Source organism: Talpa europaea, assembly GCF_964194135.1.
Source record: "Talpa europaea genome assembly, chromosome: 8".
Classification (NCBI taxonomy): Eukaryota; Metazoa; Chordata; class Mammalia; order Eulipotyphla; family Talpidae; genus Talpa; species Talpa europaea.
Window position 1 is genome coordinate 29,475,261 of NC_140075.1, and position 14,113 is coordinate 29,489,373.

The 14,113-nt window shown below is 42.3% G+C and overlaps 1 protein-coding gene across 3 annotated transcripts in view; it reads right to left on the reverse strand.

The window, feature by feature from the left end:
* RASGRP1 (RAS guanyl releasing protein 1) overlaps positions 1-14,113 on the reverse strand; it is a gene marked incomplete at both ends in the record, with an annotated part of 61,158 nt that overhangs the window by 41,081 nt on the left and 5,964 nt on the right. The window lies entirely within an intron of this gene.

A 14,113-nucleotide genomic window follows, 5' to 3' on the forward strand; every position in this document is an offset into this window, starting at 1 on the left:
GCTGGTCACTATGGATACAACATTGAGAATGAAACATATACCTGTATAAAGGCATTTAATTTACTGCGACCTTAAGTTGATCCTGCCAAGGCAAAGATTTAATCTTTGTTGTTTTTTTTTATAGATTTATTTATTTATGCATACAAGAGCTGGGGTACAGGCCAGAGATGTGGGGGTGAGAGGACTCACCAGAGACAGAGTGGGGAACAGAACAGGCAGACTGACTGAAACACACTGCTGAGGGGAGCAGCGGGAGAGTCAGAAGAGGTCTGCTGTACCATGTGGGTAGCTCCCTGGCTGTCTGGGGATTGAACTCATGCTGCAGTGGCTGCAGACAGCTTCATAGATTGTGTTTTAACTCCTTGCCCCACCAGGAGGCCCAAGATTTAATCTTTGTTAAAGTGGTCAAGAGTAGCTCTTGTTGGAGTGGCCCAACTCCTGTGTAGCAGTTCTAGATAAATACCCACGGTGGTAGAGCTCGTCATTCTGGCTGGTTGTGACTATGGTATTTCCCAGACTATGAAACTTCCTCAGACTCACAGACCCCCCTGCCCCCCGCCCCGTAACTTGGTGTCATGGAGTCTCACCATATCCATGCATAGTTTAGCATATGGTCAAAGACTAAAGGAGCTCCCTTCTCTCCAGCAGCATACTCCACACATTCCAGTCATCCCAAAACACAAACTCTTCCCTTTGCCAGGCAACATGTTACTCTCTGGAATTTAGTCTCCTGAACCACAATTTGTAAAGTGCCCCCAGAGAAAGTCAAGATGAGTTTTGAGTTCACCTCTTTGTTTTTCCATTTTATTGGCAACCAAAACTCTGTTCTGTGTTTTCCAAAGACTGAAAATAGTCCCTGTGCATATTCTGATAACTTTTACAGTTGTTTCAAGCAGGTATATAATGTCAATACTCATTATTCCATGGCTTGAAGTTTCTGTTTTGATGTTTAATACCTTCATAAATGGGAAGTGGCAGTACTTTGCTGAAATTTAAATCCAATTCTTATTTATCTGTCCTCACGGAAGTAAATACCTCAGATTAATGCTCCATGCTTACCATTATCAAGACATACATAAGTCTAACACTGTTAAAACCAATTAGAAAGAAAAGGCTAATTATTTGTCTTTTTTCCCAGGTGCTGCCATCTTACACCCTCACTGATTTTATTCACATATTTAAAAAACTGTTTCTCTCCTCTATACTCTCAAACCTCCCATTTCTATCTTAAAACCCAGTGGCTGAATCTGAAATTAATAACACCTTTCACTTCAGTGTTTGGTCAGATGTTGGTATAGTAGACATTGTTTTCAGTACCCAGAATATCAGTCCTCTTTGGAGAAACATTCCTTCCTCAAATTTAATCATGTGATTTTAGAGAGAGATGCTCCATTTTTAAATTACTCCACCTCTGTAACCACATTGATTGGTTCAAGCAGTAGCCACCTGCCCCAGTCGGAAACACTCAAAGTTATTTCCTTGGAAATTTTTCATTGAATTGGAGGGGGAAAAAATGAAATCTCTATTGGCTAGATGTGCAGAATTTGTGCCATATTCACTATCTATGAGAAAACAAGGCTTCAATAAAAGGGACTGCTTACTTGACAAAGAAACCAGGTCAGAAAGGAGGGTGGAATGGAAATTGCAGGGTGGGGGGCACTTGAGGGGGATAGAGTGTCTCCTGGTGGTGTCCTAGTCCCTAATTTCAGATGTTCCCAAGGTCTACAGACATCAGTACTCTTCCTGTGCTTTTGTTAGATGAGATACCTATATTCCTTATAATAAAATTTCACAAGAAGTTCACATTGGATTTCTGTCATTGTCCTAATATTTAGGAGAACAAGAGAATGACTTTTGGGCAACTAATTTATGGAACAACTGTTAATATAGCTCAAATTCATGTAAAATTTAAAATTATACCACTACCTTCCTACTAACTTCATACCTATTTGTGTCTATCATGACAACTGCCTGGTAATTTCTGACACCCCTATTTTAACCAGAGACTGCGATCTTGCATCACCATGAGACAATTTGAGACCCTTTGGCAGTCTGCATTACTAGTGGGAGCAGGTAGTATATTATTATTCAAGTCTGTTGTAGTAACGGCTACTTATGTTTTTGGATATGTTCTGTATAATGGTATTTTAATAGTGTTTTGCATAAATGCTTTTTTCCCCTAAAGATTTATTTAATTATGCATATAAGAACTGAGGTACAGGGGCCTCCCCTGGTGGCGCAGCAGTTGAGTGCTGGGCTGCGAAGCTTCCCCCAGCCTCTGCAGCGCCGGTTCGATCCCTGGCCACCAGCGAGGGTCCCACATGGCCACATGGTGCGCAGACCTCTCCTACTGCCCGCTGCTCCCCTCAGCAGTGTACTTCGGTGCTTCTGCTTGTTCTGCTCCCCGCTCTGGTTCTGGTGAATTCTCTCACCCTCCTGCACTTCTGGCTGTACCCAGTACTTGTATAAATAAATAAATAAATCTTTAAAAAAAAAAAAAAAAAGAACTGCAGTACAGGCCAGAGGTGCAGGGCAGTGAGAGAATTCACCAGAGACAGAGTGGGGAGCAGAACAGGCAGACTGACTGAAATACACTGCTGAAGGGAGCAGGGGGTGAGTCAGGAGAGGTCTGCTGTGCCATGTGGGTAGCTCCCTGGGCAGCTGGGGATTGAACTGGTGCTTCACAGGCTGGGGATAGCTTCACAGTGCTGTGCTTAACCCCTTGCGCCACCAGGGAGGCCCACAAGTGCTTTCTTTCTAAGATAGCTTCTTCACAACAACACAGAGAATGTGTTCTATCTTTCATGTTGATAGACACCTAATTTCAGAAACATTGAGAGAGATATTTGTTAAGCACAAAAAAGTTACCATGTGCCTGTGTTAGGACTGATGCAGGATTTACATCTTTTATTAGAATGGAATCTGGGCATTCATCTCTTAACATGGAATTTCTATTAATACAATCAGATTATTTTAAATTTTTGAGAAGACACATGGTACATGCCTTCCTTTCTCTAGTTTTTCTTAGGATCATCTTCCAAAATAATTTGTATTCAAATCCTCATCTCACGATCTGCTTCTGAGGAAACCCAAAGGAAGATAACCTTACTTACATAAATGTTTACTCAGACTAAAAGGAACTTAAAATTTTTTTCACTATTATTATCCATTTTACAAATGAGAAAACTGCAGTAGATTATCTTGCCTAAGGCCAACACTTGATAAATGGTAGAGTCAAGATTGGATTCCAAAGACCACAGTGTTGAATGGCCTCTCATGGCTTCCTCTGCTGTCTTGCAGAAATCAGGCTGTGCCACAGCCATGACATTTCCCTGATGAAAACTGGGTGTGGTGGGGGTGGGGGCGGCAGGGGAGGACCTGGGGTGAGGAGGAGAGTATTACACATTCTCATTTACCTAACTCCAACCCTCACCTCTGATAGTAGGATTGAAGATTCAAGTTTCCAGTTCTATTATTATTATTATTTTATTATTATTATTATTATTATTTTGATCTTCCAAGATACCAGAAATTGCACATCTAAGAGTTGAGAGGAAAATGAGCTGAATGTGATGCAGGATGTCAAGTACAGGGCATGAAAAATTTCAGTGGTGTGTAACTGAAGTACCCTTTTTTATTATCTTTCTCTCCCCTCTTTCATACAAACCAAGAAAACTAGAGCAAAGGATTCCTTTGATTTTTCTGTAATTCTTAAGCATCTATCTTTCTTAAATTTGAGGACAGTTTTCATGTTAAGATCTTATATAAGAAATCAGAAGTATATACTGCAGTCAGCAAAATGAGGTCAGGAGCTTCCAGGGACTCATCCAGCTGCAACAGGGACCTGTACATGGCCCTTTCTGACCCACTCACTTCTCCCACCCATATTCTTCTTCTTTTTTTTTTAAATAAATTTTATTTTTATATTCCCCATACAATTGCAACCCCCTTATTTTGACCCCAATCCCTCCCCTCCCCGCCCCTCACCCCCCATAGAGTGTCTCTGGTTCATAGTTGCTTGTTGATTTTGATTTTCACTTTCTTATGGTTATTCATTTTCCTGGTCCCTTATTTAAGTTTTCTAGATTCCTGCTATGAGTGAGACCATCAGGTATTTTTCTTTTTCTTTCTGGCTTATTTCTCTGAGCATGATTCCTTCCAGCGCCATCCATGTTGCTGCAAATGGCATGTGTTTATCTTTTTTGAATGCTGAGTAATATTCCATGGTCCCACCCACCCATATTATTCTAAAGCAAATCCCAAACATGACATTTCATCAGTATATTATTTAACTATGTTAGTATATTTACTATTTTAGTATATATTTTTTAAAAGTAAGAGCACTTAAGTTAAAAAAAATAAAACAAATGCATTGACAGGCCTAACACAAAAACCAATAGTAATTCCTTAATATCATCATTATGTACAGTAAGCATCCAAATTTCCAATACACAGAATTAAATATTTATATACTATTAAATGACTGTATGTGTGCTGTATTTATATACTATTGTATACTGTATACATATTTATACTGTATACTGCATACATATTTATATACTATACAATATACTATTATATACTGTATACATATATATTTATGTATACTATTGTATACATAAATACTGTATGTATTTATATACTATTAAATGACATGAATGTACACACACACACACACACACATATACAACTTTTTTGGAGAAATGTTCACACACTGACTGGTTGAAATGTCCCTTAAGGGTTTTTTAGTTTAGAGAGTTCTCCTCCATCTTTCCTTCTTGCAGTTTCAAAGGCACACTTGGATGAAGTAAGTCATCTCAGGTAGATATTGGCGGTTGCTGAACAGATAATGGGCTCTAAGTGACAAGGGACAGAGAGGACAGAGGGGAAGCATAGACACAGTAAATACGGGGAGCTCTTTTTGGGGTCACAGCAGTGCCTAAAAGTCAGGAGAACGCCAGAGTCACCTGCTGAAAACACGCACACACGCTTATAAACTGAAGATAGCCAGCAGCTGTCTCCTGGGGGCAGCACACCAGACACTAAGTGGCTCACAGGCCAGCCTGAACTACCTAGATTAGGTAAATGGTGAGCAGGTTTGGATGGAGTAAGTCTGGAACCCATGGTGCTAAAATGAAGGGAGGGTGAAAAAACACTGAAAAGTCCCTATGCATTTGCATTTGGCATTAAATAAGCAAATGTAAATTTAACCAAAATGACTAACGGCTCGTCAGATTTATGGCTGCTCTGTAGGCTGTAACTACACTTTAACAAGACAGACTGATAAATGATAATGCTGGGGCATTTCTTGGCATCCTGAATGCCCTGGGAGCCTCCTTAAAAGGAGACTGTTCGAGAGATCACAAAAACAAGTCCGGGATGGCATTTCAGGGCCTCCAGTCCCGACAACTCTGCCCATCTCAGTTAATCGGTGGTTCCCCTTCAATCCAAGCTCCGTTCTGGCAGCATCTTTCACCTTTGGGTAAGAAACTTAGCAGTCTCCCCAGAGCCCCTGAACACTCTCTGGAAAAAACCAAAGCAGACAACGCGGCCTGCCTCCCACACTGCCCACTAGCTCTTCTCTGCTGCAGAAGCATCACAGATGCACTGGTACTGTAGCAGCCTCCTGTTTCTGCGATGCATCTTTTCCAGTTGCTGCTTTTTGAGATTTTCTGCGCAAGTTAATAAAGACACAAGCTTTTTTTCTTTGTTTCTTAAAGTTTCTCTTCAACAAAACCCATCTGACTTTCTCTATATATTAAAAAAGCATCCATCTAGAATTCTAAGTTAATGGAAGCATTTTTTTCTTTCCTTCATTTCTTACAACTATAATCAACCACGGTTATCATAATTAGCATTTAGCATTAGAAAGGAATGAGCAACTACTCTTGTCTCTGAACATCCTTATTCCTCATTAGAATCTTCAGTTGCCAAGCAACCTTCTCTTTTATGTCCCATATTTGAAGGGATTAAACCAGAATGGTTTATTATCTGGATTTTATGATAGAATAACAACTGTATATGCTGGCACACTTCTTCCTATATACTAATGTTGAAAGATCATAATTGTTTCAAATGTGAATTATGGAAAATAGTAAATCATAAAATACCTACCACAAAAATGTTAATGTGATTATAGTTATGTAAATAAGCATAGAAGAGAACCTAGAAGATATACCTAAAAATGTTAATAGTGCTTCTCTTGCGCTTGGTGATAGAATGGATGACTGTCATTTTCTTTTTTTTTTTTTTTTTTTTGGCTAGTCTGTATTTTCTACAGTGAGCATGAACAATTTTTCAAGTTGTTAAAATTTAGAAATTAAATCTAAGATCCAAGTTACACTCAGATCTTTGTAAATATAAGAATTTATGAGTAGGAATCAAATGACAGTATGTACATAAAATATATGAATATAAACATTGCCTTATTCATAAATACTCAAAAGTTGACAGCTTAAAAGTCTACATAAGTGGTAGGTTTTTATGTTAGGTACATTTACCACAATAGAAAAGTCTATCTAAAAAGAATATGGACTCGGTCTGTATGAATAACTTGAAAAGGATGGAATTAAATTTGCTTGGCTTTCTAGGTCTTCACACTAAGGATATTGGCTCTTCAAATAAATTACTATATTTTCTTTAAAGAACTTTTGTCAAGCCCACATTTTACATCATTCACATCATTCCCTCTTCTAGACATTTTCAGTCTCAGAAATTATTTCAACAGAATCTCAGTGAGGGGCGGGGAGGTTCTAGGTTACAGAGTGAGGGTCCAAACCCTTTGGGTTTAGGCCAGACAAAGTTAAAAACACCCAAGCTTCTTTCTCTCCAGCAAAACTTATTAAGAAGCTATTATTGATCAGCCGCAACAGTGGAATATGGAATTATATCATAATGGATTTAATAAAACGGATTAAACTGAAAATAGAACATTCACTGAATCATTGGAATGGAGGCATGTTTTCAAGTTTATAGTAAAGGAAAAAGATAAAAGGAACATGGACACATTTAACTACATAAAAATATCAGATATCTCCACATTAAAATCCCTCCACCAACATAAAAATAGAAATAAGAAACGGAGAAAAGACTACAGCAAATGATAGTCAAAGGCATTCGAAAGCTTATTACACCTCTCCTGCCTCAGCAGGAGAGCCACTGCTCCCCTTAGCAGTGTATTTCAGTAGATTCACCTGTTCTGCTCCCCACTCGGTCTCTGATGAATCCTCTTAGCCCCCCCGCACCTCTGGCCAACACCCCAATTCTTCTACGCAAAAATAAATTTAAAAAATCAATTATAAAAAAGGAGCATCTCTCCTCCAACTTTTGTTTGCCAGTTCCACTGTCCATCACTTCTTTCAGAAAATGTGCCACCCTCACTGATATTTGATATCTCTGAAGTACAGAGATCCTTCTGCTTGAAGAACACACAGAGAGTTGCTTTATAAGATAGTTAGATGAAGAAGCCAAAGACAAATTATGATTATTTTCTTTCAATTAGATGATACAAAACAGAGATTCCAATTTTTAGCTTTCTTTCCCACCTTAGCCTTTTGCTATACAAGCACCCTGTACAGCTGGGAGAAAGCAGTGTGCAGGTAGATGGGTCCCAACGGGCTTTCCAGGGGTGAGGTTGAAGGGGAAGCCCTGATTGGGAGTGTTTGTCCGTTTTTTTGGTGGAAATGCCCCCAGCACAGGCGATGTCAAGTTACTGCTGACTTCATGGAACCGAGCTGAGAAAAGGCAGAGCGCATAGCATGCCACTGTACAGCACTGAAACCTCAGAGCACAGTTTATAGTAAAATGTGGTCACATATTAGGAAATGCTGCATTTTGAAAATTTCCTGTAGTTATTTTTAATGTAATTTAATTGTAAGTTTAAATGAGTTAATTTTTAATGATGGCGGTGTTCAACAAATGGCTTGCAAAATTCCTGAAAATGTAGCAATCTGCTCTTGCAGATGAAGACTTTCAAAATTGTGATGACATTAAATTGAGTGTGCCGTCCTGTGCCCAGGAAGCTAGCACAGCTTACACTTTTGCTCTTTCCCTGTTGTTTTCCTACCCGCTAATCGAAGATCCCAACTAGGTGGCAGACCAAACTTCCTGCAGACAAAGGCACAAAGTCTAGCAGTGGCACCTGCTTCAAGCAGAAGGAACAGGGCCCACCATCGGGAGGTGGCCCTGGCCGGGGCTGGGGGGAGGGCACTGCACTTCAGAGGACCTTCTCTAGGGGTCTCACTCTCCAATCACTCCTGTTTCAAAGACTGAACATACTGTTTTTGCTTTTACACTATCTCCTAATGTGTTTCCACTACAGATTTAAGAACCTTCATGTCAAATATTGCCAAAAATCTGTTAGAAAAGACACTTTGGGAAAAATGCTCAGAGGAAGCACCTTTCCAGTCCTCGCCTCCTCAGTTGTTATTATTTCTAAGTCTCTCACCCATAGGGCACCCAGGGCCTATGACAGCAGAGTAAACCAGTCTGAGTGTAGCACACAGGTAGGATGCCACCTGGAATGCTGCCTTGGAGTGCAAGGAATTAAACTGTAGCCATAACAGATACTCTCATTTTGCTTATTTCCACAGTTAAAAGATTGACAGGGCAGAAGTTCTGAGGAGAGTTTGTACAGCTGTGAAGGGGTAGAAATGTAGGAGTTGAACTGAGTGGCCCAGTGACTGCAAACCTGCTCACAGGCCGGCCTCTCGCTAGTGACATGTGACTGGATTGCTTTAGAGATGCCCAGGAGGCTGCCCATGTGCTTTTCTAATTTAGCTAATGGAAAAAACCCATTTGGCTATTGCTTCTCAAAAGACGTGTACCTTTTGGGTTTTCCATGTTTTACTAGAAAGCCTAAGAAAATATCTGAGATGTTCAAGATGCAAGTAGACAGTATTTCTCAAAAACAGTTTATGGGTCACCTCCATCAAAATCATAGTGAGGGGCCTCTCTGGTGGCGCAGGGGTTAAAGACACAGCACTATCAAGCTATCACCAGCCACTGCAGCATGAGTTCGATCCCCAGACAGGGAGCTACCCACATGGCACAGCAGACCTCTCCTGTCTTGCCTACTGCTCCCCTCAGCAGCCTATTTCAGTAGATCTGCCTGTTCTGCTCCCCACTCTGTCTCTGGTGAATCCTCTCACCCCGGTTCTTGTATGCATACGCAAACCTTTAAAAATCATAGTGACTTTGGCTGAATGAAAATCTCTCAGAATCTTAATGTTGAACATCCTCCCTCCTGCCCTCCCCCTAAAGTTCATGTAAGGCTGAAGAAACCGTATGCCTCAGAGACAGACCAGAGTTCAGATCTCAGTGCTTTCCCGTTAATGAACTGGGTTTCCACAGGTTAATGTCCCGAAACTTCAGTTCCTGATTAAAGAAGCAAAATAATAACCACCTATGGCGATGTTACGCAGGTTAATGCAAGCATTTTGGTTGTTCTGGGCAGAGCCCACAGCAAGTGCCTCACCACTGTCAGAGTCTTTCCTTCCCTCCAGGCCCCTCTCTCAGCAGTAAACCTCTCCTCAGATTGGGCTTCCTGAACTAAAAGGCTTAGCGTTGCTGAGACACTGTCAACCTTATGCACGAACATTTTCAAGACTACCTCTGTTCTCTGTGCCAGGAAGGTCTACTATGAACCCCACCACACTGGAGATCACAGAGGAGCAGGGCTCCCTCCTTTCTCAGGGCTGGCAGTCACCATAACTCTCCTCCATGGTAGGGCAGATGTGTCTGCCTGGGGTATTGTGTGCTGTCAGGCTGTCAGAGATGCAGCAGAGACACTCACTGGAATAAATGGCATTCTGATCACTCCTGAGGGCTAACAACAGCCAGGCCTGGGAGTTGCTCTGATGTCTAGAAGCCTTAGGACACAGGTGCCCCAGGATATCCTTCACATGTGAAAGTTTGTGGCCTAACTCCCAGTGGCTGAGGTTGCAATGAGGCTGCTGGGGCAGGCAACGGTGTCCTTCATGAAGCGCGTGTGATCACCAGTGGCCCAGGCTTGGGGTCCTCCCTGATCCTGCCCTGGGCTTTGTTCCCTGGACTTGTCTGGTCTCAGGCCTGAGCGCCCTGACTCTTGTGCCCTTGGCTCCTTTCTGTGTCTCCGGGCACCGTGCTGTGCTGCTCAGGCGCTAAGCTGCAGAGGGGTGAGGAGGACCTAACCTTCCCTTTGCCACAGACAGAACTGCAGTCCTACAAGTGTGTATTTGCTGCCTACTTTAACTCTGATTTTCAAAATAGGTATACCCTTTTCGTCTTAATTAGTTGAGGTCTCTAAAATGCTTTTAATGTCCAACTGCTCCATGATGTGGGAAATACAACTGTTGTTGTTCCAGGGTATTTCTGGTTTGGGAGGTGTCTGGATAGCATCAGCACAATGCACAGGGTAATTTTAATTAATTAACACTTTGTTCAGAGAGGATTTCAAGCAGACACCTGGTATATGTGGGGTCCAATAAACGTGTCTTGCACTGAATGGAGTTTAATCTCTATGCTAGGGGAGGTCAGGCCTGCAGAATGGTGAGGCCTTGCAGTCTCCGCTGACCAAAGACAAGCTCGTCCCAGGTGAGAGCCCCAGGCATGTTCCAGCTCAGGTCGCAGGCGGCTGCTGAGGGCAGAGGAAGGAGCACATGGTTCTAAACTGCAGTACCCAACACTCTTCATGTTTCCTCTTCCAGCTGGGGGAATTGAAAATCTCAATTCTCAGAGACTGAATTTTTTTTTTTTTCATTTATCCAATAGAGACAATAATACTGGACCTGCCCACTTTAGAGTTGTTTTCAATTTAAAAGAAAATTAATGCATGTGGAATATGGAACTCCCAGAAAAAATAAAGTCTACAATTATAAGATGCAAGGTAAGATGTGCCTCTCTTCACACTGACATGGCAACACTGAGTTTCTTCTTCCTACACCCTGGCAGGAGAGCTACTTTCTGGAACGTGTTTGCAGTTTCCTCTCCGATGTCAAATGCTTTCTTGCACTCAGAAGAGGCCAACTGAGGAGCTTTGTGAATTTGGACACCTGAAACCTTCCATTTGGTCCCGAATACTGGCAGCCCTCTCACACAGCGAAAGCATTTTTAAAAGCCCAGATGATCTCACAGGTCTTTGATGCCTCTGAAACAGATGGTGTGATTCACATACATTTGACATAAATGTACCAGGTTGTGATGATTTGCCTCATTATGCTCAACTGGAGAGTGGAGTAACTAGCAGTACTATGCTGAGAATGTAAGGCATGACCCCTGATTAAAATAGAAGGTGGGAGGGGGTTGTTTCGTGGGTAAAGCATGAACTATGACTCAAGGATCTGAGTTGCTAATCGCAGATCTGTAACCTTGGTTGTGACATGGGGAGGGTTGCTAGAGGCCTCTGAGAGTAATCTTAATTTGTATGTGCCGGTCACCTATCCTTAAAAGTACTGTCTTTGCTCAGAGAGCAGTGTGGGTGGTGATTAAAGCTTAATAATCTTAAAGTGAGAGAGCCCTCGGTAAAGCCTGTCATGTGCCTGTGATGCCTTTGAGGGTATTCAGTCTATTACCGCGAACTGCCAGAAAAAGGCAAACTCCAGTTTCCAGCAGACCTGCCCGTTGCTTTTCCCCTTCAAGCCAACCATGAGTCCTGTCTTGGGCTAGTCAACACTTTCTTCGATGATGGAAATGTTTTCTGTTTACTCGGCCTAGCAGCAGGCTACCCCTTGTGGCCACTGAGCACCTGAAACGTGGCTCGTGAGCCTTAGGAGCTAAACTTCACATTGGATTTAATTTTAATTAGTTGAAATATATACGTAAGAAGCCACACATGGCTGGCAGCTACCACACTGGACAGCACAGTTCTAACTCAAACGTCTTCAGAGCAGCTGTGTGAAAGGGAGGCTGAGAAAGTAGCAGAAATGGACTTAGTCTTTATGCGCAAAAGAAAATTTTTCCCTGCTTTTTTAATCCCGCAGTGGCAAGAAGAGTGGCTGAAACCGGGCTCTGAACTGATAAATGTACCCCCTTAAAAAAATCATTTCCCCACACTCCTGTACTATTTCTTCAGGGTATTGAAAGAAGAAGCCATCGAAATTCACTAACAAAAAGCTAAGCTACACTGCTTTACTGCAAAGCAAAACTCTTCTGTGCGAACCTGAGACAATAACTAGAATTCAAGAGAAATACTAGCCTCACTGTGCTATTCTCGGGTCACCTCCGAGGACATACGGAAACACAGGCACACATGTGATCTTGGGTTTAGTCTGAGCTCAGCAGCTCAGCTCCACTCACTTCTGAAGCTCAACCTCCACCCTCCCCCACCTGCTGTGTGGGCTGCTAACCGAGGAGCACGAACACAGTCAGAGTCACAGCAGGTGCTGTCTCCCATTCCCGCTAGCTCTTGCCCCTTCTTTGGCTTTTTTTCACGTCAACCTGTGGCAGGACTGCAGCTCAGGAAACAAAAAACCTTGACATCTTACCTTCCTGCATGCCTGTGGCCCAAGAAGCGTTTGAACAATCAGTGGCTCTTCTTCCTAATCTATGGCCTCACCCCTGAAGTGAACTTAAACGCTACATGATATAAACAAGTTCTTCCTCCTGCACACCTTAGTTTCTTTGTGTATATTTCCCCCCCCAACGGTATATGGAAAAGGGGGTTCGATCCCTGCAATTTTCCTAGTGCACTGCCCAGCAAGAGGTCAGATACAAATACGGGCCAATGCTTCTTGACAATGGATGAAACAATGTTAGACTCAACGGGCGTTTTATAGTTTTGGGAGTTTAAGATAGTGGTTTGTTTTTTTTTTTCTTTTCTGGTTCAACATATTCCAGACAACGTTTAGTCCTTGTAGGATTTCTGGAGGGGAGCAGACTAGACTGCTTAGTAGATTAGGTTTTCTGGGGCAAGAACTTCAGAATCAGTCACGTATGTTTCAGGTTGATGTCTTGATTATCTGAAGGTCAAGAAAACAGCCCCGAGCTCAGCCAGCAGCGGCATGACCGGTAGCACAGGAGGAGGTGCTGTGACAAACACCCTGCTAACACACTTATTCATTAAACAGTCACAGTGCCCCGCAAAGACCAGAAAATATGACTCCCAGGACCACAAGGAACTTTGCAGTTCATTCAAGGTGGGAACTAGGTAAAAGCCACGTCTGTGATGAACAAGAGCCCCGGGCAGCAGTGCTCCTGCACGTCTCCCTGTCTGCTGTGACACCCTCGCGTGCGTGTTTTCTAAGTGATCACTTTGCAATAGAAAATCACTCTTTCTGCTGCCGAATACATCCTGAACTGAAAGGTTAACGGATAAATAGGAAATTAGTTAAAATTTAATCCTAAACGATGAATAAAAATGCTTGTTTCCAAGTGAAAAAGCCTACCACACACAATAAAGCAGTGATTCTCAGAGGGGTTTTCAGATCAACTGCATCAGCATCACCTGGGAACTTGCTGGAAATACACATGCCTGGGCCCCACCCCAAACCGACTGAAGCAGAAACTTTGGGGGTGGGGTCCAGGGATCCATGTTATTTAAAAAAAAAAAAAAAAAAAAAAGGAAGAAAAAGCCCAGTGATTCTGCACTAACATTGGAGACCCAGGGCTTTAAACTGATGTTGAAATCACTGAAATTATTCTTTTCCATGTCATACTAAATTGTACTAAAACGAGTATTCCTGAATTGTCAAGTCTGCCAGTTCTGCAAATAAAGTCTGACCAAGTCCCAAACGTACCAGCCGATAATTCCTAGTTCTGAGTTCGGATACATCCGCATGCGGTGATCTGATCAGGCCACCCGACCCTCCCCAGGAGCTCAGGGCCAGGAAGACAGAGGGGTTCGAAGAGGGGTGTACGGGGAAACAACAGCGCTGGCAATCTACAAATTTCCCATCAATTTTCATCATTGCTTTTTTAGAAGAGAGCAACTATTCACTTTTCAGTCACTGTTTCACAAATAACAATCACAAGAGACAGCTGCTTGTAAAAAAACAAAAACAAACAAACAAACAAACAAAACCCCAAAACACACCAGGCCATCTCTGCAGATCACTGCTTGTCAGCAGTGCTAAGATGTGCATCCTTCCTGGCGGGTACAGCAGATGAGCGCACAGCTCTAGATAATTCACTGTCGACT